This window comes from Hordeum vulgare, chromosome 2H (genome assembly GCF_904849725.1).
Source record: "Hordeum vulgare subsp. vulgare chromosome 2H, MorexV3_pseudomolecules_assembly, whole genome shotgun sequence".
Classification (NCBI taxonomy): Eukaryota; Viridiplantae; Streptophyta; class Magnoliopsida; order Poales; family Poaceae; genus Hordeum; species Hordeum vulgare.
This window is the reverse complement of record NC_058519.1, coordinates 342,214,850-342,240,066: the sequence shown is the minus strand read 5'-3', so window position 1 is coordinate 342,240,066 and position 25,217 is coordinate 342,214,850.

The following is a 25,217-nucleotide window of genomic DNA, read 5'->3' as shown; positions in this document are numbered from 1 at the left end:
TAGATGTGGACATCCCATACGGTTAGTTTTGCCAAACGTTCGCATTCATTGGACATCAACACTAACGGATTTTCCGTGTCTTGTGAGATGCACCCCCTATCACCCACACAGGCTAGGCGATTGTTTAAAACTGCATCATGGAAAGGGGTTGAAAACCATTTCTATAGCACGTCGTTAAACCAGTGTGTGTCACGCTGCTTGTTAATATAGTTGGAGCATATGGTGTTATTCCCTTGATATTCCATTGTGATGAATTGAGTATTTCCCTTTGAGGTTTTGTTATGCTAGACTGGATTTGAGAACACTTGATATATGTTTTGCATGTGGACACCCGTGGTGACAATGGGGTGTTCTATTGATTCACTTGATATATGTTATGGTAACCAACTTGCGGATTCCATTGTGATGAATTGAGTATTTCCCTTTGAGGTGATCTATGCAAATGGGTTGACACATGTTCTTGTCCTACTTTATTCGATATAAATATTGGGGGTACTCTTTGAAATTATTTGTGTGGAATGAATATGATTAATATAAAATTGTTTGATGCATGTCAAATAGTTAACTAAAGGATACTTTGGTGACATTGTAGTATCTAGTTGACATTAGAGTTGATTGATGTGTATCATAGGTGTTATTCTAGTACAAACTCTAGGGTTATTTGTGACACTTATACTAATAGATCAATAGATTGATCGAAAAGGATAACTTTGAGGTGGTTCTACTACCTACAACAATTTCATCTTATGTTCTCTGCTAGATAGGAACTTTGGAGTGAATTTTTGTCGCATGTTGAGGGATGGTTATATGATTCAATTATGTTAACATTATTGAGTGACTGCACATTGGAAGTATGAACCCTAGGCCTTGTTTCTAAGATTGCAAAAATGTTTGTGTACACTTTTATTACTTGTTACATTGCCATTCTCATATTTTCATATTATAATAACCGATATATGGTACCCATATTGCACTTGTATCACCACCTATTTCCTGAACTGGTGCACATATAAATTTACCATTGTATTGGGTGTGCTGGGGACACAAGAGATTTCTTGTGCTTGATTGCAGGGTTGTTTGAGAGAGACCATGTTCATCCTACACCTCCCATGGATTGATAAAACTTAGGTCACTCACTTGTGGAAAATTAGTTTTTGTCCTATAAAACTTTGCACTTTGAGGCCCAACAACATCTAAAAGAATAAAGTTGTGTATTAGACATGATCAGGTGCGGCTGTCGAGCTACCGCAAGTTGCTGCTTGAGGCGATCGATGACGGTGACATTGGTGACAATGAAAGGGACCTACAGTTTATTGCCGCGCACTCCAGGTCTGTGGGAACTCGGAGTGAGGAAGATGACTACGTAGATATCAACAAACCCCATGGAGTGGGATAGAGGGTGCCGCTGAGCCCCATGAGGAGGAGGCCCGCTCTAGTGTAGCAGGGACGAGCTCTAGAAGGACTCACGGAGAGTCCTCATGAGGGAGCTCAGGAGAGTCCCATGGTAGTGGTAGCGGTACCCTCTCCCACCCTTCCTTGAAGAGGAAACGCTGGGTAGAATCTACCGACTAAGTATCCTTGATAGTTCTATCTTTTGGTCTTGTCTTTAGATCCTGAAAGCACGAGGCTAAGTCGCCAGCTTTGCATGGCACCCATGCACAATAAGAAGAAGAGGGCCACAACGCCCGCGATGCCCTCGCCCAAAGTGTGTACAGAAGAGACTGACACACCCCCTCCAGGTCCCAAGGGGTGTGAGGACGTATCCCACCGGCCTAAGGCCAAGGTGGAGCACGTCGAGGTGGAGAGGGAGCATGAGGTGAATCCCATGCCGTGTTAAGACCTGTCTCCCCTAGTTGGGTGGAGCTAGCCCGGGGGTTAGCTTTCAGGATGAGAGGGTGTGCGTCGAGAGGCGCCTGACACAGGCAGCGCCGCGGCGAATGAGGGGGGCAACAACCCGAACCCGCCCGGAGCACTTCACGCCCCCGGGGAGGAGAACTCCGATCAGGAGGAAACGGTGAGCCCCTAGCTCTCACCTGTGCTTCACATTGCGAAGGCTCTCGCTACAATACCGCAGCGCATACCACCGCGACAAAATGAGTTGGAGGTTGAGCAGAGCCACCAACACACTGGAGACAAGACAATCCTTGCAAATAGCAAGGTCAAGGGACCCATGGAGGGTATAAGCGGAGGCCCTCATGGACAATGGCAGCGGGGGATGACACGGAGCCCTGGCCAGCGTTGAAGGGTGCCAGGGAGGCCCTTCGTGTTCTAAAGGTTAAACTTTAGGTAGAGGAGGCATGACACGTCGATGAGCGCAAGCGCCTCGCGAATGACTGGCGTAGCTTGATGTGGCACTTAAGGTCGGCCGACGATAGAAAGTTCACGCAGGACATTCGCGAGAGGGATGCCCGGGATATTGAAGAGATCTGGGAGTACTTTTATGGGATGATGATAGGACCAAGCTGTGGCACGAGGAGGAGGTGGCCCTCGAGAACGTGCTGATGGAACAGATCTCCCTGCGAGAGGAGGAGCTATGACGCAAGAGGCAGCTCGCCACCCACGAGGTGGACCTCGCCAAGAAGGAGGGGGCCCTTGTGGCTCATGTCAGGAACGTGAAGAACTAGGAGCGTGAGCTTGCCAGTACCACGTTGGACTAGGAGGGGGCACGAGCACCCGACGACGCTGGAGCATCATGTGGCAGCCGCCTAGGCATCCTTCGAGGCCCACCACACCAAAGCCCACACCAAGAATATCAAGGCTGATGTCAATACCAGGATCAAGAAGGAGCGAAAGATACTCTAGAAGAACCATTATGAGAAGCTGAAGCACCAGGAGGTGCACTTCTCCCAAAAGCGGGCCGAGCTACACGACGAGGTGGGCAAGTTCAAGGCGCAGCTCTATGGGGCGGAGACTAATATATCTCCAACGTATCTATAATTTTTATTTGTTCCATGCTATAATATTATCATTATAGGATACTTTTAGGGTGTTTATATACCAATTAATATTAGTTTTGAGCAGTAACCTATTATCTGAATGCCCCATGCCAGTTGTTGTTTTCTGCATGTTTTTGGATTTTCAGTTTTACAATACCAAACGGAGTCCAATTGCCACAAAACATGCATGATCATATAATTTGTAGTTCCATTGTCATATTTCTTTGCATGATCATATAAGCTGACATAGTACTTGTGGCAAAGCCACCGTTCATCAATTTTTATACATGTTATGCTTGATCATTGCACATCCTGGTACAGTGTCAGAGACATTCATATAAAATCATACTATAGTTTTTCATGTTGAGTTGTAAGTAAATAAAAGTGTGATGATCATCATTATTAGGGCACTATCTTAGTGAAGAAAGGATTATAGAGACAATGATTCCCCCACATGTCGGGATAAGACTCTGGATGAAAAAAATAAAAAGGAGAAAAATAAAAAAAAGAAGAAAGAAGAAAGAAAAAATGGGACAAATGAGAGAAAGGGGAGAAGGGATGGTACTACTGCCCTTTTTTCCACACTTGTGCCTCAAAGTGGCACCATGTTCATCACATAGAGAGTCTCTTGTTTAGTCATATCCATATGCTAGTGGGAATTTTTCATTATAGAACTTGTCTTGTCCATTCCAATGACAGGCTTCCACAAATGCACGAGGTCTTAATGAGCAAGCAAGTTGGATGCACACCAACTTAGCTTTAGTTGAGCTTTCATACATAGCTGTAGTGCATCTGTTGCATCGCAATCCCCATTCCTAGCATTGCTATCTATTAATGGAAATCTCCATAGCCCGTTGATGCCTCTAGTTGATGCTGGACTTTGTTCTCCACTTTCACCCCTTTGAAACCAACCACCATGTTCTATTCCATCTTTACATTGTATCCATGGTTCACACTCATAAATTCAGTGAGTAATAAAAAGTTGAAGCACGTTAAAGAGTATGATCCAATTGCCTAACTTGACACCGTGTTGCCTAACATTTGTATTTATGTGTTGAAGATGGAGCCACACTATGCTTATATGATAAAATGAGTAGAGGGTGAAAATTATTTAAGAATCATATATTTTAAAACTTGATGATTATGTTGCTTATGTTTATGAATATTACTATGTTGATTTTAATCAATTCATCGTTTCACAATGATCAAACTGCAATAGATTACTTGATGGGTAGGATGTCACATCAATTTTTTTGTTTTTATCATTTACCTACTCGAGGACGAGCAGGAATTAAGTTTGGGGATGTTGATACGTTTCCAATGTATATATAATATATGATTGTTCCATGCTATAATATTATCATTCTAGGATGCTTTATGGTGTTTATATACCAATTAATATTATTTTTGAGCACTGAACTATTAATCCAGTGCCGACTACGAGTTGTTGTTTTTTGCATGTTTATTGGCTTTTCAGGTTTAGAGTACCAAACGGGGTCCAATTGCCATAAAACATTTTTATGATTTTTTCTCGAGCAAAAGAAGACCTGGAAGCTTCTGGAGGAGACCAGACGTTGGACAAGGGAAGGAGGACAGAACAGGCGCGCCCAGTCGGGTGGGTGGCGGCGCCCTGATGTGTGATGCCCATCTCATGTGGCCCCCGTCGTCTCTCTCTAGAATATAAATTCTAAAATATCCCAAAAACCTAAGCAAGTCTCTGTTCTGCCGTGTGCCCATCTAGAGCCCGGTTACGGTGCCCTACTGAAGGGGGGATCAACCATGGAGGAACTATACATCAACCTTGCTTCCCTCATGGTGATGTGTGAGTAGTTTACCAGAGACCGAAGGGTCCGCAGATAGTTCCTAGATGTCGATCTCTCTCTTTCTCTTGATCTTAAGTACAATGACCATCGCATCTTTCCTTTGATCTATCCGTTGTAATTCTTTTGTGTGGTGCGTTTGTTAGGATCCGATGAATTAATGTTGGTTTATGTTCGGATTATTCGTGATAAATATTTGAGTCCTCTTTGAATTGTATTATTATTCTTATCTGCATGATTATTATAGCTTCGTAATTCTCTGTCGTGTATTGAAATAGTTTGGCCAACCAAAATGATATTTCTTCAGTGAGAGAGTTGTGTTGTAGTGGGTACAATCTGGCAGAGTTCTATATCCTAGTGATAGAAAGGCACAAGGATACATCTTTATATTTTTTCCACTAAGGATAAAACAACGTGGTTAATCATATTGGTTGAGTTTGTTTTTTCTACATCATGTCATTCTTCTCCAAGCATTACTACGTTTTACTTAATACTCTAGATGCATACTCGGTGGCGGTCGATGGGTGAAGTAATAGTAATAGGTGCAGGCAGGAGTCGGTCTATTTTCTTATGGGCGTGATGCCTATATATACATGATCATTGCCATGAATATCACATAAGAATGCGCTTTTGTATGAGTTGTCGAATAGTAATTTGTTTACCCACCGTACGCCTACTGCATCAGAGATGCCAATAAGAAAAAGTACGACACCCGGGTCTATTCACTTAGAAGTTTACAAACGACACAACTACCTCGCTGCCTTTACTTACTTTTTATTTACTTTGAAATTATCAACTTTCTTTTACACACTTTACTTGCTTGCAAATAACAAGTCCAAGGGGATTGACAACTCTCTTGCGTGCGTTGGATGCAAGTGTTTATTTTTTGTGTGTAGTCGATGAAGATGGGGGTTGGTTTTTACTCCTTTTGGTTTGATAAGCCTTGTTTCTCTACTAAGGGGAATACTTAACTATATAGTGATGCATGACCCATTCCTTTTCACGGAGAACCGAACGGAGATCACAAGTATGAGGAAGGATTTCTTGCGCCGTTGCCGGGGAGTATCACCAACCTACTATCAAGTAACTTTGCACAAGTTACCATTCACATGTTCTTCTATTTATTTTCTACTATATTTAGCTTGCTTCATAAAAATAAGAAATACATATTTGAGATAAATGGATCCTCATCCACTTGCTAATCTTATCAAGCTTGCTTCTTATTATAAACCAATAGCTCATGATGAAGTGATGAATGAAAATTCTATTGGGATACATTTATTAAATTAAACGCATGATCACAATTTTGTTAGTATGAATTATATGAATGCCAATTGTGCTTATAATTATGATAGGGGTGATAATCATTACAATTCTTTTGATCTTGAGAATTGTGAGCTTCATGTTGAATCTACCCTTGATAATGATATTTGAAATGCTACTAAAAGTGGGTTTGGAAGAGCGTTAACTTTAGTAAATAATGGTCCCACTACTTTGTAGAATGATCAATCTTATGAAATTATTGATAAAAGTAAGTTTGGAGACGCCGTTACTTTAGTTAATGTTAATCCCACTATCTTTGAAGATTGTTAAACTTCTCTGCATGTGGATCGTGAAGAAAATAGTTTGGACAATAGCTATATATTTGAATTTGAATATGATCTTACATGTAATTATTATGAGAGGGTCAAATATGGTTATACAGTCTTTCATGTTACTGACTTACCTCACTTGATATTCAAATTGTTAATGCTTCATTCTTCGTACTTGATTATTCTAGACACTTTTTGTTTTGATAATTTATTTACTTATCAAATGCCTATTCATAGGAAGTATGTTAGACCTAAATGTGCTTGTCACATGTTTTATGAAGCTCGCTTTGTGCTTTAGTTCTTGTCTTTTATGTGAGCATCATTAATACACTAAGCCTATCTTAATGGCTATAAAGAAAGAGCTTGTTGGGAGACAACCCAATAGTTTTTCTTTTTATGTGATAACATGATTGTTGCCGCTAGAATGATTGTGTTTTTATGTTTAAATTAATGTTCATGCCAAGTAAAGCATCTAGGATGATTTGAATGATAGTAGAATAAATATGGAGCTAAAACACAAACTTTTACCTCAAGTGCAGAATTTCTGTGATTTTACTGGAATTTCTTTTTAATTTGAACTTTTACATAGTATGGTTATACAAATTCCTCGGTTCATCCTAATTTTGCAGAATTTGTGGAGTTACATAAATATGGTACTTATATATCATTACAAATTGTTCTGTTTACATAGATTCTGTTTTTTTGCTTCAATAGTTTGCCTGTTTTGATGATGACATGGATTGTATCGGGGGGTATAAGTCATGGAAAAGTTAGTATACTGTTCCTTATTAAATAGTTAAATATGAATCAATTTATAATAGTAACTAAAGTATTTGATATGTTTATTATACTAACTGATCTCACAAAGTTTTTGTTGAGTTTGGTGTGCTGAAGGTTCCAAGTTTTGGGAGTTATCACGGTGGATGAAGGAATAAGGAGCGGCAAGAGCCTAAGCTTGGGGATTCCCAAGATACCCCAAGGTAATATTCTGAGAAGACTCAAGCGTCTAAGCTTGGGGATGCCCCGCAAGGCTTCCCCTCTTTCATCTCAATCCATCAGTATGTCACTTGGAGTTATATTTTTATTCGTCACATGATATGAGTTTTCCTTGCAGCGCCCTTTGCTTTAGTTTGCTTTTCTTTTATTTTTCCACAATCAATGTTCTATGAATACACCAACTTGACAGACACACGATATCACCATGATACTTTAGAGTACTCTATGTGCTTCACTTATATCTTTTGATCTTAACACTTGCTCTAGTGCTTCACTTATATCTTTGAGAGCACGGTGGCGTATATATTTTAAAGTAATAATTTCACTCACGTTCTTCACTTATATTTGTTCAAGAGTTAATACATAGCGAAGGTAATTTACATGGGTTATAAGACTAGTCCAAAAATAATAGGTAACCAATGAGTGCATAATCAAATCCACATGTAGCACATAAAATAGAAATCATGGTTAATGATATTAATGCGGTAATTGAAAAAGAATGAGTTCTTGATCATTTTAATATTGGTATCATGAATTAATGGTTGTTAACTTGTTGTTCATCCAAATATTTTTATGTCATGGTGATGATGTGTGAGCAGACATATTTCTTATTGAAATCCTAATGTTGTTTAAGTCGAGGGCGCGCGATGGTTAACTCCTACCAACCTCCTCCCTAGGGGCATGCAAGTAGTGCTTTTCTTCGAGGGTTCTGTATGACTAACATGAATTCATGGATATATGCACTTTCACATCGACAGATTCGTTAGCCTCTTGGGTATGTCGCATTGCCCATTCTCCCCTTGAGGATCGGTGCAACCTTCTCCGGTGCATCCAAAACTCGTGACATGATATGCTATTGCACATAATCCACATTATATCTTCCTCAAAACAGACACCATATATACCTATCATGGCATTTCCTTAACCATTCCAAGATATATTGCCATGCATCTTCCACCGTCGCATCATATGACTTGTACTTCGATTGTCATATTATTTACATATAAGCTGATATAGTATTTGTGGCAAAGCCACCATTCATCATTTTTTATTTATGTTACGCTTGATCATGGAACATCCTGATACACTGCTAGAGTCATTCATATAGAGTCATACTACAATTTTTTATGTTGAGTTGTAAGTAAATAAAAGTGAGATGATCATCATTATTTGGGCACTGTCTCTGTGAGGAAATGATCATGGAGACAATTATTCCCCCACAATTCGGGTTGGACTCCAGATGAATAATAAGAAAAAATAGATAAAGAAAAACAAGGAAAAAATGAAAGAAAAAAGGGGATAAATAAGAGAAAAAGAGAGAAGGGATAGTGCTACTACCTCTTTTCAGCACTTGTGCCTCAAAGTTGCACCATGTTCTTCATATAGGGAGTCTCATATTTTGTCACATCCATACGCTAGTGAGAATTTTTATTATAGAACTTGGCTTGTATATTTCGATGATGGGCTTCCTCAAATTCCCAAGGTCTTCATAAGCAAGCAAGTTGGATGCACAACCACTTACCTTCAATTGAGAATTCATACATAGCTCTAGTCAATCCATTGCTTGGCAATCCCTACTCCTTGCATTGATATATATTGATGGGCATCTCCGTAGCCCATTGACACGCCTAGTTGATGCAAGGCTTTCTTATCCACTTTCACCCCTTTGAAACCTACCACCATATTCTATTGCACCTGTATGCTATATCCATGTTTCACGCTCATATATTGAGTGAGTACTAAAGAGATGAAGCACGTTACAGAGTATGGTCCAATTCTATTACTTGACACCATGGTGCTTAACATTTTTATTTATATCGTGAGGACGGATCCATGCTATGCTTATATGATAAAATGAATAGGTGGTGAACATTCTTCAAGGATTGTGTATTTTGAACTTGATGATTATGTTGCTTATATTTATGAATATTACTATGTTCATATTTATTAATTCATTTTTTCTCAATGACCAAACCTGCAATACATTACATGATGGGTAGCATGTCACATCAAATATTATATTTTTATAGTTTACCTACTCGAGGAGGAGCATGAATTAAGCTTGGAGGATGTTGATACGTCTCCAACGTATATATAAGTTTTGATTGTTTCGTGCTATAATATTATCATTCTAGGATGATTTTAGGGTGTTTATATATATTATTTTTCAGGACTAACCTATTAAACCAGTGCCCAATGCTAGTTGCTACTTTCTTCATGATTTTGCATTTTTAGGTTTACATCACCAAACGGAGTCCAATTGCGACGAATCTTTTTTATAATTTTTTCTCGACCAAAATAAGACCTAGAAGCTTCGGCAAGAGACCATACGCTGCACGTTGGAAGGAGAACACAACAGGAAGCGCCCAAGGGGGTGGTCGTGTCCTGATGTGTGTTTTCCGAATCGTGTGGCCCCCGACATTCCTTCTGGCCTATAAATTCTAAAATATCCCAAAACCCTACATAATTCTATGCTATGCCGTGTGCCCATCTAGAACCCTTTTCTGGTGCCTTGTGTATCAGTGGGATCGATCATGGAGGACCTATATATTAACATTGCCACTCCCATGGTGATCAGGGGAATCGATCACGAGTCCGTAGTTAGTACCCAGATGGCTCTCTCTCTCTCTCTCTCTCTTGATCTTCAATAAAATGATCACCGCATCTTCACTTTGATCTATTCGTTGTCATTCTTTTATGCGATGTGTTTCTTGCGATCCGATGAATTTTGGGTTTCTATTCAAATTATTCATGATAAAGATTTGAGTCTTCTCTCAAATCTAGGATGATTCTTATTTGCATGATTATTATAGCTTCTGAAATCTCTCCGATCTATTGAAATAGTTTGGTCAACTAGGTTAATATTTCTTTAGTGTGAGGACTCAAACTAGATTGATATTTCTTCTGTCTTAGAAAAGAGAGGATGTGTGTATGTCTTCCGTTCTTATGTTCCATTATTGTACATATATGTAGAAGATGAACTTTTGAACTTTCATAAAACTGCGAAGTCGTAGTTTATTTGTTACGGTGCCAAAGAATGAGTATCTTAGGAAAACACAGAAAAGAATCACCCATAATGAATTATTGTACAACAAATTAACCTATTCTAAATGCTAACATCATTGATGATGTCAACTGTCTTGCAAACGGACATGTTGTTCCATTTTGAAGTTGAAATGGAATTGCCTTTTTCTTAGTCAAGCATATAGCTTTTTGGGTTTCCTTCTATGACATGACATGACCGCTTACGTTCCCATGCTAATTTTTTTAAGGATATTGATAAATTCTTTTATACGTGCCAAAGATTGCACACCTTCTTCTCTACGATTGAATCCTTTGTACATGTCAACAATTTATTGCACCAAATAGATGTTGTACGTAATTTTGGTCAACTTTCAATTTCAACCGTTGAAAATAGAATTAATGGATAATAAAATTTTATAATATGTAGATTAACGTGATGGCTTGTTTGCCTTTTGTCTTAAGTAAACAATAGATATCTGTTGTTTATTAATCTTGATGAATGGTTGCTATTTTATCTTGATTTGGAATGCACACTTGTATGTTTTGAATACATAAGCTTGTCGGAAATGCTTGTTGGTGCGCACATCATTTTGGCGAGCCCTTTAGGAATGGGTTCTTAGTAGTCTATCGGTGATGTCGCTATCATCAAGAACACCTAGTCATCCTTGCTTCAGCTACCTAGGTTGCCGAGCAGACTTGAGACAACCCAAGATCGCAAACAATTTTGACGAGGGTCCTTCACGTGCAGGTTTCCTCATACATGCACTAGCATCAATCAAGGGAAAATAGTTACAACAAAGAATATTTAGAATTTTTTAAACTTAGCTTTCCTTTGTTGTACTTCTTGTCGCAAAATCATCGACCTTGAACGCATTCGTAAGTGTCCGTAACGTCACTCCCCCCGAAGACCTGTGCACGAGCGTTCCTTCTGTCTCTTGAGAAAAAAGAAAGAGGAGAAAAAGAGGAGGCTAGAAACCATGGTAGTTCAACTGTCGTTTCACACAACTGAATAAGATCAGAACATTTCATTGGACAAACATAACATAAATATGTACTTTGACAAAGAGTTGTGGAACCTTAGCTTTGTTGACTACACACATGATCTTCTTGTGGCATTGTATAAAAGATTAGATGCCCTTCCAGTAGACTTGTACAAAACAGGTTGTCGGGCGGCTTGATAACCGTGCCTGACGAGTAGAATTTGCGAAGGTTCTCATTATTCCACGAGTTCTGAACTAGGTTGTCACCTTCGATCTCCAAGAGAACTACGCTAGGCCTAGTGAGTCACACTTCCTCATAAGGGCCTTCCCACTTTGTGCTCAACTTGTTTGATCCCTTCACAGACTAAATCCGACGAAGAACAAGGTCGCCTACTCTTCTGGCATGCACCTTGCGACTATGATAGTGGCGCAAGGCTTGCTGGTACCGGGCGACACAAAATGTAGCCTCAAGATGATCTTCCCCGAGGAGCGTGGTATGATCTTACCACAATTGCACTTGCCGGTCCTCATCGAAGGCTTCCACTCGAGGTAGCCCGTAGGTGAGTTCCATGGGGAGCACTCACTCGGTACCATTGACTAGGGAGAAGGGTGGCTTGCTAGTGGCTCGATTTGGTGTCGTTCTAACAAACCAAATAACTGTCCGTAGTTCATCAATCTAGCTCCTTCCATATTTGTGCAGCTTACCGAAACTTATTTTCTTATGCCCGTAGCACTTTAGCATTTTCTCTCTCTACTTGGTCATTGATTCTAGGATGATCAATCGAGGTGAAGCAGATGTTGCTAGTGAACGGTGTGCCATTATCTGCGATGATCCTATTCGTCACACCAAAATAGAAAGAGATCCTCTAAATTTTTTGAGCGCTTGTTGTAGTGTCACCCTCCTCACTGGTTTCACTTAAATCCACTTTGTAAACTTAACGATTGCAACGAACCAGAATCTACACCCCCGGTAGCACGAGGGAAGGGGCTGATGATGCCAATCCCCCATATTGAGAAACGCCAGGAGAGTGGTATGGTTTGAAGGGCTTGTGTTGGTTAACGAATTTTCTTAGCATGGAACTGTCGTGCTTCACAGGTAGTTACCACTGCCGATGCGTCTTGTAGGGTATTCGGCCATTAGAAGCCTTGCCAATATGCTTTTCCGACAAGGGCATGTGACCCAATGTGCTAGTAGAAGAACCCTTCATGTATATGCGCCAACACCTATTGGCCATCTTCCCAAGAAATGCACTTCAATTTCACACCATTTGGCCTTCTCTTGTACAGATTGTTGTCCACAAAGTGGTATATGCTTGTCGGTCGAGCTACTCTTCTAGATTCTTCCTGTTGTTCGAGAAGTTCTCCTATTTGTTGGTACTAGACAATTTGTTGTGACCATGATGAAGTTTGTGGCGTGATGAGCAGGACTAAAGGCATCTCTTTCACTATGAGAGGGCTAGCTTCTACAACAAAGGCCATTGGGCCTGCCGGGGGTTGTTGCTCTCTAGCTAACGTCTTGTCGTTTCAAGCAACTTTCTTGGTGACGGAAGGTAGCTCTGTCAGGAAGTAGTTGCGAGAACTAATATTTGTTTTCTTGTTGTGTTGATGGTGTGACAGACGATGGTTAAGTTAGTTAAAGTACAAACATACCAGGTTCCACAGGTAGCTTTCGAGTAGCTTATTTTGACAAGTCATCAGCAATGATGTTTTTTGCACGCGGGATGTGCTCTGTTTTTTTACCATCAAAATGCTCTGCGAAGTACCTAACTTCATCGACCTATGCTTCCATGAAGGGGCTCTGATAATCTTTGTTCACTTGACGTACAACCGGCGTTGAATCCCCCGGGACTGTTAACTTTCTATTACCAAGTTTGACTGTTATCCACCTCCCGACAAGTAATCCTTCGCATTCAGGTGTTTTGTTCGTTGACACCTCCCGGGGAAAATGCCTCTGGACTACGTATTTTAAGTGCTCTTCGGTGGGTGCAATGAGGAGCACACCTGGACCGGCGCCTTGCAGCGAGAAGACCCCATCAAAACACCTGATCCATTTCTATGGTGCTTCCTTGTCGTGGACGGTTGTCTCTTGAATTTCTTTGTCTTGTGTTCGCATCCATTTTGCCACCAAATCCGCCAAGGTCGTGCTCTGAATGGTTGTCGTGCTCTCAAAGCTCAAGTTAAATCTCGCCAGCTCCAACCCCCACTCAATAATTCTGTCGGTGGCTTCTAGATTCCTAAAGATGAACTACAGTGTAAAATGAGTGAGGACGGTAATATCGTGTGTTTGGAAGTAGTGTCAAAGCTTTTGAGAGGCCATGAGAAGGCCAAAAATTAATTTCTGCACTCCAGAATATCTTGATCTAGCCCCCTACAAAATTGAGCTGACAAAGTATACTGGGTGTTTCACCATCTTTTTCTTCTGGAAAACGTTTTGATTAGCTTCTTGCATTGAGCTTCTGTTGACGGCTCCTTGGCTTCTCGGGATTTAATCGCGCTTGCTGGTTACCAGCTTGGGGGTTGGTGCATCTTCACCCTTAGATTCTCACATCACTACCAATGCAGCACTAATCACTTGATTTGTTGCTGCTAAATACAACAACAATGGTACTTGTGGTTTAGGCACAACTAGTATCGGTGTTGAGGACAAGTATTTCTTGAATTCTTGCAGTGTTGCCTCCACTTCCCGAGTCCATTTCATTGGACCCACCTTCTTCAAGATTTTGAAAAATGGTAGGGCACATTCTGTATATTTGGTGCCTCCAACTACTTGGTTGGTTCTATCTTGGACGGTTAGCTTCAATTCCACACCGTCATACAAACAAACTAAGTAGTTTACCGGATGGGACTCCATATACACACTTCTCCAGGTTGAGCTTCAAGTTGATCTTGTGGAAGTTTGCGAAGGTTTTTCTATGTCTTGAATCAGTGTGGCCTTGTCCTTGGTTCCGACCACTATGCTGTCCATATATGCCTCCACATTTCTGTGCAGCTGTGGCTCAAAACCAATTTGGACGACCCTTGCAAATGTTGAACCAACACTCTTCAGCCTGAAAGTCATACGCTTAAAGAAGTGTGTTTCACATGGGGTGATGAATGCAGTTTTCTTTTCATCTTCCTTGGCCATCAAAATCTGATGATAACCAGAATATGCACCAAGGAAGGAAAGCAAATCGCAGCCGGCAATGGGGTTCACTATCTAATCAATGCATAGCAAGGGAAAGAAATCTTTTGGACAAGCTTTATCAATATCAGTGAAGTCAATACAAAGCCTCCACTTCCTCTTTCCCTTCTGCACTACCACTGGGTTTGCTAGCTATGTGGGGTGGATCACACCTACGATCAAGCCTGCTGCCTATAATTTCTCGATTTTTCAGGAATAAATTATTTCTGCCCTCGAGCATGATTCGTGAAATTTTGTTTGATTGGGAGTGCATGAGGACCAACCACAAGGTGGGGCTTAATCACCTCCGTAAGAACGACGGGATGTGAGATGGATGACATGCCAAAAAATCAACATTTTTCCACAGGAAGGAGACGAGTGCACTTTCCTATTTGTTGTCGAGGGTGGCACTTATGCTGAAAGTGACACCCTCGCCATCCTCCCATGCATCCACTTGCTTTATCTTGGGAATTGTCACTTTGATTCTCTTGCTCCTGGCGGCAGAGCTCTCTAGCAAGTCATTGTCGGGGGTGCTGCACTCTGTGGTGCACTTCCCGGGTTCCTTGCTAGAAGTCTTGCAAGAACTCTTGTTCTTCTCAACCCGGTAGGTTCCCGGATTCCTAGCAGGTGCCTCGTCGGCACATGCTGCCACTGCCTCCTGCTCGAGCTTGTTAGCACAAAGACCTACGTTCTTCTTGTCGGCATGGACTGTCATGACGCCTATCATCCTTGGTATCTTCAGGGTACATATTGTGTGCATAGTGGGACGCCTCCGTGAACATTACCAGACCTGGGCGGCCCAGGATTCCATTGTATGGCAGCGGTATCTTGGCGACATCAAAGGTAACCTTCTGAAGTTGAGCTTGTTGCAGAACATCACCGGCAGGGTGATCTTTCCTTTTTGTTGTCTTCTTTTGGGGTTGATCCCTTGGAATGTCCATGTGGGTTTGAGATCTGTGTCAGGGATCTATAGCCGCTTGATCACGTTGTGGGAGATCAAGTTCAATACGGCCCCACCATTTACCAGCATCTTCGTCACATGGAGGTTGCAAACTTTTGGTGAAACCAATAGGAGCAAGTGCCCAACGACAATAGTGCATTCAGGGTGGTCTCCAATGTCAAACATGATGGGCGTGCTAGACCATTTGAGTGGTTCTATGCCTCCACCGCCGGTTCCACTTCATTGATCTCACATGCCCACTATTTGAGTTATCGACGAGAGGAGTGCAAAGATGCACCTCTGTTAATGCACATGGAATCCACTGCCTTATGGAACTCCTGAACCTCAAATCCTTCTTCATCCTTGTCATCACTATCCTCATCATTATGTTTCTTGTCACAATCAGCAAGAGAAAGTATTTAGTAAAATTCTTCAAACAATGATGATCTAAGTCATCGACATACAACTAAGGAAATGAAAGGGTTGATGAATTAGAACCAGGTGCTCGATGACGACAATGGTTTGATGACCCAGTTCTAACTGTTGTGACAGTCGTATGTCTAGTTTGGAGTGGCCTGGTATTTAACCAAAGGAGACGCAATCCCCAGACACACATTCGTTACCATATTCTCCATGAGCTAAGGACACACAATCCTCCCCCAACACTCGTGGTAAGTCTTTAGGGCAGACTTCCAAAAGCTCACAAACTTGGTCACCCGACGATCCACAATTCACTGCTGGATGCTCTAGACCATGACACCTAACTGTTTGGAGGATGCACTGTCCTCAAAGGTAATGAGCTTCAGTTCCACACAATGGGGTTTTGGGTTTTTGGTTTGGTTGTTTGGGTTTTTTCCTCACTGATGATTTTCTCTCGTAGTATTCAAGGAATGGGTGGCTGTCAAATGACAAGTGTCAGTTTCTCTTGCGGAGCATCAAACCAGCTAGTGATTATGGGGGTCTATTTATAGCCGGGGATCAATCCCGACATGATTTGACATAAATGCCCCAATGATATGACCGTTATGTGGATAAGGTTGGGGACAGCTGGTGCGCAGCGCATCAATGGTCAGAATGTTTCAACTATGGAAGTCCTCATGTCACTCATGTTCCTCACTAGTAGGTAATTCACTTTGGCGAAAACCAAACTCCTAAGTTAGAGTAAATTCCTTAGAGACCAGAAGATCTTCATCTCTGTCACTAAAGAATTTGACTAAACTGTTGAAGATTTCCAAAGGCTTCATTTGAAGGGTTTGTATGTGTAGCTTTGAGATGAGCATCACTTGGAAAAAAATTCTTAGTTTTACCTTAACCCCCTTTAATAGTACTGTGGTCCTATGACATATAATACAGAAAATAAAACTATGAAAACGAAAGTATTCACGCTTCAAACTCCTCGCCTCAATTTCTTCACAAACACACCAATTTCCTCACTTTCAAAGTCTTCGGGGAAATACCAAAGTCTTCAAGCGAAGACGTACATTTCTACGGGTTGATATTTTTCCAATAAATCAACCTCCTCAGCGAATTATAGCCTCTGTACACTCGCAAACACATCAGTCTCTTAACCTATAAGTCTTCAATACACCAAAATCACTAACGGGCACTAGATGCACTTACAATCTCCCCCTTTTTTGTGATTGATGACAAATAGGTTAAGTTTTCAACGGGGATAATAATATGAAGTGTAAGTACAGAGTTTGAGGAATTTGAATGCAAGATATAGAGAAACTCCCCCCAAAGATGTGCACATTTGAGTAATTTGCTTTGGACTGCAAATGCACGTTGAGGATTTATACCATGGAGATCTCCCTGTATATCTTTTAATCCATGTAGGTATTTGACATATATAATGAGGAAATTGAAATGCATGATGGAAAGTGGAATCTAACGAATTTCAGCATGGATGCATTAATCAATGTCAGGAATAAAGATGCGAGAAAAGAACGGTTCAAAAGTGTTAGACCACCACCGGGAATAAGTTTATAACTCATACAACCAAATACTTGAGAAGAGCGAGAGTTACAAGTTAAAAAAATATAGTTGAAAAGCCCATAAAGTAGACCATCTTGAAGACTAACTCAGATTTCTCCCCCTTTGTCATCAATGTACGAAAAGGAACGAAACTGAGGACTAACACCCTCGAGGAATATCAACTTGTTGGTGGAGGAGGAGCGTCAGCGTTGTTGTGGTCGATTGTCGCAGCTGTGTCGTCAAGATCTTCAACTTAATCAGTTATGTGCGTCGAAGAATATGAATTGGCCACCAAGTGAGGAACTCAAACTTTCTTGAACATCTTCTTGGGTAGCCAGGAACAATCAAAACCTTGCTATAACTCCATTTCATTGAGTTCCTCAGAGGTCTTGAGGTCAGACAGAATGGCCCATGTACAGTCAAAAATCTCAGGAAGATAGTAGTGATGTTTCTTCACAGCATTTTGCATTGCATTGTGATCATGCACAATGGCACCAAACTGACGCTTCAACTTGTGGTTGCGATCAACCTTTTGATGGATAATAAGCAAGAGTTCATGGTCAGTCATCACACCCGGTGTAGGTTCGCGAGGGGCTTTACCTTTGCAGCTGAGTCTTGAGATGAAGTGCCATCATTAGTAGAGTAGGACACAAATTTGCAAAATTGGCCATCCAGGGGACGAGATCTTTCATCTATCACAGATTTGCCTTTGCCTTCAATCAGCTTGAAGGATTTCTTGACGACTTCAAGTGGAGGCAAGTAGCTGAGGTGATTTTGAAAATTTGCCTTGTGAGGAATTGAAGATGTGGCCCTAATGAATTTCATAATCCAGGGCACATACGGCTTCAGATCAAAAGGTGACATAGCATTGTTGGCGAAAGTCCTCATGAAGAAATCGTTAAGATTTATTGGAATCCCATGTATGATATTGAATAGGAAATTCTTCATGATTCCCAGAAAGTCTTCTTCTTCAGAGTTATGGCCCTTGATTGGACTGAGGGTTTTGGTCAAAATGCGGTAAACTGTCCTGGGAACATAGAGCAATTCCTTGATGAGGAATGTGGTTCTTGGCAGTGTTCTAGGAGCCAAAGGATTTATCAGCACTTGCATCATGTGATTGGGTAGTTTAGTTTCTTCATAGATGCATCTAGCTCATTTTGAGTGAATTGAAAGTGGGACAGCACGAAGTAATTCCGTGGGAGGAGCTTTGTAAATGAGTGTTTTCAGTAATCAAGTCCTGAACACAAGTGTTGACATCTCATACTTCACATGTGATTTTCAAGGTAGCATAGAATTGAAGTATGATTACCTCATTCTAGTCACAAATGTCCATGCAGAATGGTAGTAGTCCAGCTTCAAAAAGAATGGGAAGGACTAGAGCAAAGCAAGGAATGTTCTCCATATCTGCTTGAGAATTTGCCGATGCTGAAAAACTTTGTTCTTGTTGAAGATTACAACACCATATTAGTTTAGCTGAGTAGTTTTGGGGAACCCAACTAACAAGTCGAGATTTCCGAATGAACGTGCTCAGTGATCCCAGAGATCAATGCTCACTGAACACACAAAAACTAAATAACAAGAGTCTTACATCCATACATACCATCTCAAACAAATAATGACCTTGAGGTCAAGTCTTGCATAGATATGGCCTTAGAGGCCAATAGAACAAACTTGACCAGTAGCGGATATATTGGTCGAAAGCTTGAACCATGCCACCAGCCTTATCCTACACGCATTCTGATTTGGAAGCGTCCTAGCTCGCAGGAACGTCACCATGGTACTCTTCACCATCTCTTGTTCTCTCTTACCTGGTCAATGAAATAACGACTAGCAAGCCTATGATTACTTTGAATATACTCGCAAGCAACTCATGATGTGGAACAAGTCAATAATGAAATAAGATATATCAAAAGTATGCAGCCTTTGTGGAAAGCAGGATTTTCATTAAATGCAGCAACATGGTCAAGTGTTTGTATGATCCTGCATCAGAAGGTAGATGGTAATCGTAAGGACAGGTTACAAATATCAACATATCTGCTGAGGGTTGAACATCCCATGTTCACCCTTCATGTCGAGTCATCCGACTTGAAAAGCATCATCATTCCCAACCATACACACACTCACACTTGGTTTATGCGGAAAGGAGTAGACGTAGTTTAAGAATCACCACCCAACTGTCTTTGACGGTGGACACAACTATTTGAATAGTTTTACACTCTGCAGAGGTTGCGTGCTGTACCCACGAGATCCGGGAAACTTTCGTGTCATCCATGATTCGTGGTATATAACATACCGAGGTAAGTATCGGAGCAATGCCTTTCCCCTCACGACTCTAGATGGGACAAACATAAACTGTTGCCACTATCATCCTTCCTGAAATGTTGGTGGCAAGTAGGTGGCTCGTCTGTCATCTCTAAAATGATGTTTTGAAGCTGGATGAGTGCCTTCCATGCATCCGTCTCGACTGTAATCACCAAGGTCTCTGAGAGAGTCCGGGGTTAGGAGGTCCTTGGGCAGTCTGCCTATTCTCATGGGCCGAACTCCTGGGCCTGTTTGACCATGTGTAGAAATATCGGACTCAAGATGGACTCTTCCAAAGACTTGGCGCATAATCCAAGGTGATGTAGTAATCGACATATTCCTTCTCCATTGTAACCGACCTTGTGCAACCCTAGTACCCTTGGCATCTATATAAGCTAGAGGGCCATAGTCTGTAAGACACATTAAGGTCATTACGATTAGGTTATAGACCACAACATTTGATCTCGCAGTAGAACAACTTTGTACTCTGTACTATTCCGACCATAACAACAAGAGAAGGACGTAGGCATTTACATCCATCAAGAGGGCCCGAACCTGGTAATACACTATCTTCGGCATCTTTTGTTACCCATCGACCCTAGATACACAGTTCGGAGTCCCCTACTCGAGATTGGCCGTTTGTTACATCGACAATGGTGCTTCAATTGAGAGCTTAGCTATGAGATAGCAAAACGGATCGATGGCTTGCTTGGGCACCAGGAACAATGTCAAGGCCGAGGATATATTCATCTTTGACTAATCCCCTTCTTTACTGGTATCCCGTACATCAAGGAGGTTCACCACCAGATTGATAGGCTCACCCCTATATAGGAATTTAAATTGGCGAGTTGCAATTAATTGGCAACACCTGAGATGACCTGATCCTCTCCAAGGTCTCGGCCTTGGCCGAGGAGCTTGAAAAATCCGAAGCTTCAACTTCGGGTCCTCTTCCCGACCTTGAGTTTGGAATAGATTCTAACCTTGATACGACCTCTAGCGATGATCTGGCCATGGTGTTCGGAGGCATGAGGGTCATCTCGGTGGAACACACGTCCTACAGTGAAGCTTCGGAATGTCCCGAGGGTCATGTCGGGCTCTAATGATTAGTCCGACATATCTGTCATGGTCAAATGAGACGATGACCCGATCCCAAACCACTGATTGATCGGACGGGCCGACCCCTATCGAGGAACCTTGTGGGCATGGAACTGGGTGTAGGGAACTTTATTCCCCACCCACCACCCACTTCGTCATCACTATTGAAGATCTAACCGATGTGTTAAACTTCTCCTTGGAAGAAGTCGAAGATATAAACACGACCATTCAATCACCAGGTCCTACCATAATGGGACGATGGATAGCCACCTCCACGTCTGACGTCTACATGGTAGACAACCCTAAGGACAAGGGCTCCATAGGGAAAAGCAATTATGACACCCTGGAAATAGACAGCAGCGACGAGCCCTTTAACCGCCACCGTGAGCGCAAGAGGCATAAAGGCCATAAGTGTAACAAAAGCAACGAGGGCATCGAGGATAATTTAAACCCCGAGTATACAAAACTTCTAGGAGAATCCCCTAAACCTAAAGACCATGAATACGACCCCGACCAACTAGGATCCGTGGATAGAACAACCTGAAGAACTCGGTGTTTCCGAAGACATCAACTATGTCCCTTCAATTGAGGAGGAGGAGAGCTTGGGAGTTGAGGATTTCATTGTTCTCGAAGACCCACCGGATGAAGAGGTACTCAGGCGACAACTCAAAGTCAACAAGAATCCATCAATGAAAGATGGAGAAAAGTCTTGACCTCCGAAGAACGGTATAGACAAGAGCGACAGGGGCAAACCAAAAGTTACCCGGGTCGGCACTTGTTGCCAGAATTCGGAGCGGAGTCGTTATTGCCCGCACCACTCAGATTTGCACAAGATAATGAACCAGAATCTCCTCCACAAGTACGGGACAAGAGAAAGGAAATGGGTCAACCCAGAGACCCATATGATCTACGGCACGACATTAATTCTAAAGCAGGACAAACCAGATCCATTTATGGATCCAGAAGTCATACTCCTGTGAGACAAGACAGAAACCAAGCACAACCCAACCAGAATAATGGAGTTCGGGATTAGAAACGCTGTAGGACCTCGTCCGATCTCTAGCATGACACAGCTCGGACAAGGGGAGCCGCTCACCCTATGTACATCACAAATGAAGTGATGCAGAACTAGTTCCCCGAAGGGTTTAAACCCATAAATATCGAGCAGTACGACGGGACAACAGATCCGTCTACATGAATCAAAGATTTCCTCCTCCACATTCACATGGCCTGTGGAGATGATCTCCACGCCATCAAATATTTGTCACTTAATCTCAAAGGGCTGGCTAGGCACTAGTTAAAAAGCCTCCTAGAAAACTCCGTCGAGAATTGTGAGGATCTTGAAGACACTTTTCGAGTCTGCTTTCAAGGCAATTATGTTCGGCCACCTGGATCCGATGACTTAAGCCACATAACACAACATCTTGATGAGCCATCTCGGAAATTCTAGAATAGATTCCATAACAAGAAAAATCAGATTGTTAATTGTTCGGATGTTGATGCACTATCTTCCTTCTGCAAGAACATACGAGACGAATAGCTAGCCCGATCTCATGGACAGGAAAGACCGAAGAAAATGACCGCCCTCACTTCCCTCATGACCCGCCATTGCACGGGTGAGGATACTTGGCTTGCTCGTCGGGGTAACCCTCCCTCAAACCCCGACACTTCTACAGTCCGGGAAAGTATAAGCATCAACACAACAATTGTGAGGCTGATGGCACAGCGGTCAATGTCGGATTCAGCACCTCGTGGTCTGGACCCAAGAAGAAACCTTTCAAACTAAATTGGGATGGGCCAACCCCGTCGGACAAAATACTCGAGAGGCCCTGTCAGAAACATGGCACTTAGAACAAGCCCGCTACTTACACCAACTGTAACTGTTGGGTGATCAAGGCGGAGATTAAAAGCCTGGCCGAAGACGAGGCCAAGAGCCCTCGCAACAAGGATAACGAAGAACCTCGTCGCCTGAACAACGGGAGCCAAAAGTAGTTCCCCCTGAAGAAAAAATGATGAATATGGTCGATGAACCCACTTACCCAAGAAGGAGAGGAATTGTGAACTTCGGGATGTATATGCTATAGAGCCAGTCGAAACAAAGTACAATCCGTGGTTGGCATGGTTGATCACCTATGATCGGACGGACCACCCTACCAGTATTTAGCATGGGATGGGGTCAGCGGCTTTGGTAATCGATCCCATCACTGATGGGTACATTCTCACATGAGTCATCATGGATGGTGGTAGCAGGCTGAATCTCATCTATGAGGATACACTATGGAAAATGGGAAATGATCCATCAAGAATCAAACCCAGCAAAACCACATTTAAAGGATTAATTCCCGGCGCCGAGGCTTGCTGTTTGGGCACGAGAACCCTAGTAGTAGTGTTCGGCTCACTCAACAACTATTCGAGCGAAGATTTGATCTTTGACATTGTCCCTTTATGTATAGGATATCACGCACTCATCGTTCATTTAACCTTCGCTCACTCTAATGTACTCCCCCATTATGCAAACCTCAAGCTGACGATGCCGGGACCTAAGGTATTATTACATCCAATGGTAACAAGATCCCTCCGGACTGAGGAACAGACTACGGCTTTGGTAGCCGAAGTACAGGCCAACGATGTGACTCCTAGGCCAAAGTTAGTTGTGATGGAGCGTAAATGGGCTCATGCCACATTGCAGTCACATATCACAACAACTAAATAGGGATACGCTCCCCGGAGCAGTACCTTGCCTCCTGCAAAGTATGTACCTCGAAGACACAACTTTACGCTCAAGATACCATGGGCAGCTATGGTGATTGATAATATAGAACTTATTGTTTGGATAAACCGAACCATGGCTAATATAGTCTTCGGACATATATAGGTACCATCAAGGACCGATCTCTGCGTTAGGAAAACCCATACATCGGCGGCCTCTCAAGACCGACATTGTTCACAAGAGCTGCTCATTGAAATTCTCTCCTTTTGAAGGATTAGTCTTCGAAGAGTGAAGGAATGGATGTGCAAGAGGGTGTTTATAGGAACATCAAGATTGTTACACCAAACCCTATGTAAACCTCTACTCTGTACACTGTTATTCATCTACATATACAGCTACTTGTTCAGTTCGAGTTATACGATTCAAAATTTTCGGAAGTAAGGCATGCTCTTTGTGATTTACGAGCTTTGCAATGACTTTTTGCCTCCCACTTTCCGTGAATTATTTCTCGAACACATATACAAGCTTGAATCCATGCACATCTTTGATACTGGATGAATTTATGGCGGCCTTGGCAGTCATGACCACCCCTTCGAACCATTACAATAGTGTTTGGCATTTCACGGGTGTGGATTCTCGGATTTGCATTATATGCATCGGTTCTGAATTATGTGTTTGGACAAATGTTGGGTTGCCCTGCTCCTGTGTTTACTCATTTACATTCCTCTAGTTCGGCTAAAAGTGTAAAGGGAGAACCATTGCGATTGCATTTCCAGCTAGTCTTGTTAAGTACCTATGTGGAGATAGCCAAAAATTAACCGGCATGATAAGCGAGAACTGGTCTGCGATCCGAAGACAAGTGTTAAACTAAAGAATCGCTGGGGATTCATCTCGTTCTGCAAAAGGTTTAAAATCATTCAGACCAAGTGATTACGCACGACACAAGCCAAATATCACAATTTAAAAATAAGTTCTACTTAGCACCCATACTAAAGGTCTTATGGCTACATGCAAGTGTTATAGCCAAATTGTCCGATTGCCTGGTTTTCTCCCATATTTCCGCATTTGGGTGAAAATACGTTGGCTAAGGGTAACAATGCGGTATCCAAAAATACCCCCGCTAGTATCTGCGAGGGGCTGAAGTCGACGACTAGAAGCTTTCAGTATCAAAACAACCAAAACAAGAGTTGCAACTAAATAGACATGGTATGCCATGCCAAAATTAATGACATTGCATTATACCACCAATTTTAGAGAATATGATTTTCTACTCAAAGACTAAGTCTTTGGAGTATTGTGCTTCTTCAGCTCGGCCACCTTTCATGGTAGTGGAGAAATACAGCTCATGGCGTGTGTGCTCCTTCAGAGGCGGCAGAGGCGGGGTGGCCATCTTGAAAGGCTCTTCCCTCGACCAGTGCATACTTGTCCTAGAAAATTCCATCCGAGCTTTCTCAATGTAGACCGAATGCTTGATGACATAAATTTGAGGCGAAGGAGCAATCAACTTTTGCACCAGGCTGAAGTAGCTACTAGGCAGCGGCTTGATTGGCCATAGCCTGATGCACAAGACTTTCATGGCTGGCTTGGTCATCTTGTGCAACTCCATGAGTTGTTTCAACTAGACATAAGCCGTAGGTGCTTCAGATTTTGGAATTGTGCCCAGAACAACCTTTGCTGCACCACGCCCTC